This window comes from Octopus sinensis, linkage group LG9, assembly GCF_006345805.1.
Source record: "Octopus sinensis linkage group LG9, ASM634580v1, whole genome shotgun sequence".
In the NCBI taxonomy this organism is placed as follows: Eukaryota; Metazoa; Mollusca; class Cephalopoda; order Octopoda; family Octopodidae; genus Octopus; species Octopus sinensis.
In genome coordinates this window covers 68892524-68898095 of record NC_043005.1, presented here as the reverse complement: position 1 = coordinate 68898095, position 5572 = coordinate 68892524, and positions in this window count along the sequence as shown.

Genomic DNA, 5572 nt, shown 5'->3' with positions numbered 1-5572 from the left:
AAATTGTTCTGGCATTTAGGTTTCTCTATCCATATACACTATATATGCTTTTGAATCATGACATCAATTGAGTGATACGCTTACACTTAGTGAAATTGAATAGGGTATGAAACGTCTAGTCAAATGTAAAACCCCTGAGGCTGATGCTGATTGAGATAGTCATGGTGGACAGAAAAACTACTTGACATTATACTTCATAGGCGAATCTCTCAACAGCTTTGAGAGGTAAATTATTGATTGTCAGGAGTAGTTCAACGCAAGGTTTGCTTGGAGCTCCAGGCAAACCTTGCGTCGAACTACTCCTGACAATCAATAATTTACCTCTCAAAGCTGTTGAGAGATTCGCCTCAGAAGTATAATGTCAAAGAGTGTTCACGTTGTTGATTAAGTGAACGGTAGGATAGCAAAAGACAGTGCCACCTTTAGAAGTCTTCATGAAAAGTTTGGAAAAGACCAGGTCCAATCATAGAAACAAAAGTTAGCTGTCGTGATGGCTACACTTGCCTAATGTGCTGCTCTCCTCTGTTCAGCTTCTAAGGTCATATGAAATTCAAAGCGGCGTATTCGATACTTCAAAGCAACACCTGCCCAGTGAGTAATCCTGGGCCAATTGTTCATCATTCCACCGAGGGCAAACAACTAGTTAACCATATTTAATTTAGGAGGTCTGGAGTCAGGTATGGCGCTATTCACCTACTCAGCTGCAGCTGAAATATGAGCAGGAAGGCATATATCCATGACATATTAGCTCTCTGAAGGAGAGCGTATTCGGAAATTTAACCTGCTACCTAATAATACAGTTCTATATTTAAGAGATGAAGAATTATGTACATTGTTAACATTACTTACATTACGGATATTATTTGTCCTCATCTTGTTTGTTGTTAAAACAACGGTCCGGCTAAAATACCCTCCTGCCTTCATCAGGTGTCTTGGAGATGTTTCGAACTTGGGTTCTCAGTCCAAAGTTAATTTTCGATGTTGTTGTTGTATTTGTTATTATTATTATTATTATGATTATTATTATTATTATTATTATTACTTTTTTTTTCTTCTTTCAAATTTGCTTCCAATTCTTGCCGAGTGTCTTCCCGACTCCTAGGGCAAAGAAACTCATAGTTTACATTGGTAAGCCATTAAACCAAACTCAGTAGTTCGTTTATTTATTTATTTATTTTTTTTTAAGTTAAATTAAAATACAAGAGCAGCAACAGTTCTCACATCGACAATGCTCTTCTCAATACGTGTGATGTACCACTTAAGACAATCTTTTGCACTTCTTGCAGGGATGGTAAGCCAGGGATCATTCTCATATAATTTTCGGTTCCCTTCTTGATCATTCCTAGTGCTCCTACGAGCACTATTAATATTATTATTATTATTATTATTATTATTATTATTATTATTATTATTATTATTATTATTATTATTATTATTATTATTATTATTATTATTGCTGTTGTTTATGGGTGTTTCTTCTTTCAAATTTGCTTCCATTTCTTGCCGAGCGTCTTCCCGACTCCTAGGGCAAAGAAACTCATTGTATACATTGGTAGGCCATTAAACTAAACTCACTAGTTCGTAAATTTTTTTTGTGATAGAAATAAAGTTAAATTAAAATACATGGGTAGTAATAGTTCTCACATCGACAATGCTCTTCTCAATACGTGTGATGTAGCAGTTAAGACAATCCTTTGCACTTCTTGCAGGGATGGTAAGCCAGGGATCATTCTCATATAATTTTGGGTTCCCTTCTTGATCATTCCTAGGGCTCCTACGATCACTGATATTGTAACAACCTTGAGATGCCACATTTTCTCAATTTCAATGAGCAAGTCTTTATATTTTCTGAGCTTGCAAATTCTTTCGCCTGTCAAATTCTTTCGCCTTATTATTATTATTGTTATTATTATTATTATTATTATTATTATTATTATATATTATTATTATTATTATTAGTAGTAGTAGTATTAGTATTATTATTATTATTATTATTATTATTATTATTATTATTATTATTATTATTATTACGATTATTGTTATTATTATTATTATTATTATTATTATTATTATTATTATTATACAGGTCACTGCTTGGAATTGAATTCGGAATCTTGGGGTTAGTTAAAAAGAAGGCCATATGCCCTTCTGCAATTATGGAGTGGATTTTAGGGCCTATAAATCTAATACTCTCCTATCCTTCCTTAATACCGGTGCCCTTATGCTGTTCATATCTGCACTCAGTCTTCTTAGAAGGTTATTATGTCCTAGAATACGTGCTGCGTCTTTTAGTTTTCGTATTTTCCAGTGGTGTTCTCTGTCTTTTATTTAACTTCATCCCACAGGGGGAGTTTGTCATCGTTGACCATCTGTGGAGAACACACACACATACACAACCACACACATACTCACACACATGCAAACACACACACGCACATACAAACACACATACACACAAAAATACATGCAAAACCATTGCGTATTTTTGTAATCGATCATTTTTAGTGAATTTTGGAACGGGAATTACAAGACCAAATGAACCAACGTAGTCATTACATCAAAATGGCTCACAATTTCCCTAGCATCTCTTTAGAACCAGTAAGAGCAATTCAGTTTTTCGACATGTTAAAACTGTGAATGACACCAAAAGTTGACTAAATCCGATCCGTATTACGTCCATTTAACAAGATGTCAACATTATTTTGTGTCTCCGTGTGTAATGGCGAAAAAAGCCGTGTGGTAGGCGAATCTTAAAGAAGTGAGGATAGGCACTTGAGATTTTGGCGAAGCTCGCTTTGAATTTTTCCACTCTTAACTTTCAATATATTTGAAGTTGTAGAAGAAGCATACCCTCGGGAAATTATTAATTCAGCTTTTGGTAGTTTCAGATTTGTCAAGCCTGCAGTCGTCATAATAAATTCGAAGTAATTTTGGATTATAAAACAAATTTATTGGATGTAGATTATTATTGGTGGTGGTGGTGGTAGTAGTAGCAGCAGCAGCAGCAGCAGTAGTGGTAGTAGTAGTAGTAGTAGTTGTAGTAGTAGTAGTAGTTAGTAGTAGTAGTATCAATATCATCATACCTTTATTATTATTATTATTATTAACATCATCATTATTGTTGTTGCTGCTGTTGCTGTTGTTGTTGTTGCTGTTGTTGATGATGGTGATGTTGCTATTGTTGCTGTTTTTGTCATTGTTATTGTTATGGAACATGGAAGTTTATATTAAAATTTTGGCACGTCTTCCAAAATGAGCTTGGTGGACTGAATCTTTGTTTCAATTTCTTCTTTTTTTTCTTTCTGAATTTATTCTTTCCTGTAATATCCAATATGGCTTCCTTTAGGAGAACAACAATTTTCATTAAAAAGAAATGTAGCAACGCTCATAACATCCGTTCAAAACAGAGCTGCTATTTTCTGCTCAAACTCACGTAAAATAACCCAAAATAGATTTTGAATATCCGAAAAAAAAATCAAGAAGAAAACGAAATAACACTAAAATATCTGCATTCATATAGTGATTGTCATAGTTTAATGTCGGAAGAACAACATGTGCACACACTCACGCAGAAACTCACGCACACACATACGTGAGAACCTACATACGTATGCACGCACATAGAACGGCACGCTATAAAAATACCCTTTAACGAAAAGGAATGAGATTGAAAAAGCCTAGCTTGTATGTTGCTCACTATTTCAGAAATTCGTATGACAATAAGAGCATATGAATGGTTATGTTAAAAGTCATTTGTGACAACGTTGACAATTCATTTATTTGCTTTTGCTGCCACAATGGACAGGCTAGAAGCATTGGCACAAACCATAAACGCACATTATGTAGATTATATACGGATAAACAAGATTTAACAAGACCTAAATATTGTAAATTTATACCACATCCGCTGCAGGAAAACTTTGATTATGATAACTGAAATCAGATTGTACTTGTCTCCTTAAATGCATTTTAATCCCGGATTGCGCAGGAAAATACTGTTAGGTGGAATAACAGCATATTATGAAGTTCTGCACCCTACTGTATCAGCACTATCCTCCAACGAAACTAGTAGTTTCAAAAACACAGACTGTCGATAACATTGCCTCGACAAAAAAATTAATTCCATACATATTGGGTTAAAGTCTGTAGTAACACTGCATCCTTGTGTGACAATATGAATGCGGGGACCTGTGTGACGGAACTTACACAGGAAGAAATAATATCTTTGATACTCGTAATTCTCTCGGTAATAAAGAATTTCACAGTATCGAAAATGCTTAAACGATATTTTATTGAAACAATGAAATAAATAGGGAGGTAAACGAAAATAGTGTAGGAACTCGTTTGAGAGAACAGAGTACTGAAAGCACTAACAGATATGAAAGCATTAACACAACATGATTGCTGAAAAACCATGTCGAAATTCTATTTGATAATCTTTAGCAGGTGTCTAAAGGATATCCAAGGCAGTTTCGTTGCTTCCTAACAGAAGTGTTTACACACATATTTTGGGCAGTTCAAACTGAGAAGGAAAGGGTAGGATATATAGAATACAATACTCTGCCTTTAGTGGTTAATAGGTTTTCATCTATGTGTATTTTGGTTATATATATATTTGTACGTTTATAAGTAAATAACTTGTGATTTTAGCAAATTCTTATTATGTTCATTGTAAGGCATTCATACCAATTGATCTATTTAAATTTGTTTTGTCTTCCACTCATATTTAAGCTTTTTGTTGCACGTTAAAAACAATGTATCGCCTAAATGAAATATTGCTACCATTATTTTTCTGGATGGAGGTGACGAGCTGGCACAATTATTCGCGCGGCTGATGAAATACTTACCGCATTTCTTCCGGTTCTTTACGTTCTCAGTTCAAACGCTTATAAGGTCAGCTTTACTGTTCATCCTTTCGGGGTCGATGAGGTAGTGAGTGCCAGTTTAGGAGTGGGTGTTGACGTAATTAACTAAACCACTATGCCCAAAATTTCGGACCTTGTGTCTATAGTAGAAAGAATAATTTGCCAGAAAACTTAAATGGTTGGATTGATTTTCTTGCAGCATATACGTAAAGACTTTACGATCCGAGTGAAAATCCTTCCGGTTTTGAATTTCTCTTTCGTGTTTTTCGTGCCAAGAAAGTAAGGAGTTGTTGCTGCCAACTTAATCTTGTTTCAAGAATTCAAACGCCGTTTCTAATTCATAGGGTTTCATGAATTTCATGCTTTTGTGATCGGTTTCTGCAAACAAGACTGCTAACACCGTAAAGGGTTACCAGATGCGAGTAAATTCAAGGATAGGTTCATTTCATGTTATTCAATGTTATCCTATATGTAAAATAAACACGTTGTATAGGTATGAAATCTATATCTTTGAAATATATTTTCACCCGGACTGTAAATGCAGAAGCATCAATGATTATTATATGTATAAGTTGCTCACTCTCTCTCACAGAAACAGACAGACAGACAGACACACACACACACACACACACATACACACACACACACACACACACTCACTCACTCACTCACTTTATCTCCCTACTCATATATTTGTGTGTGTGTGT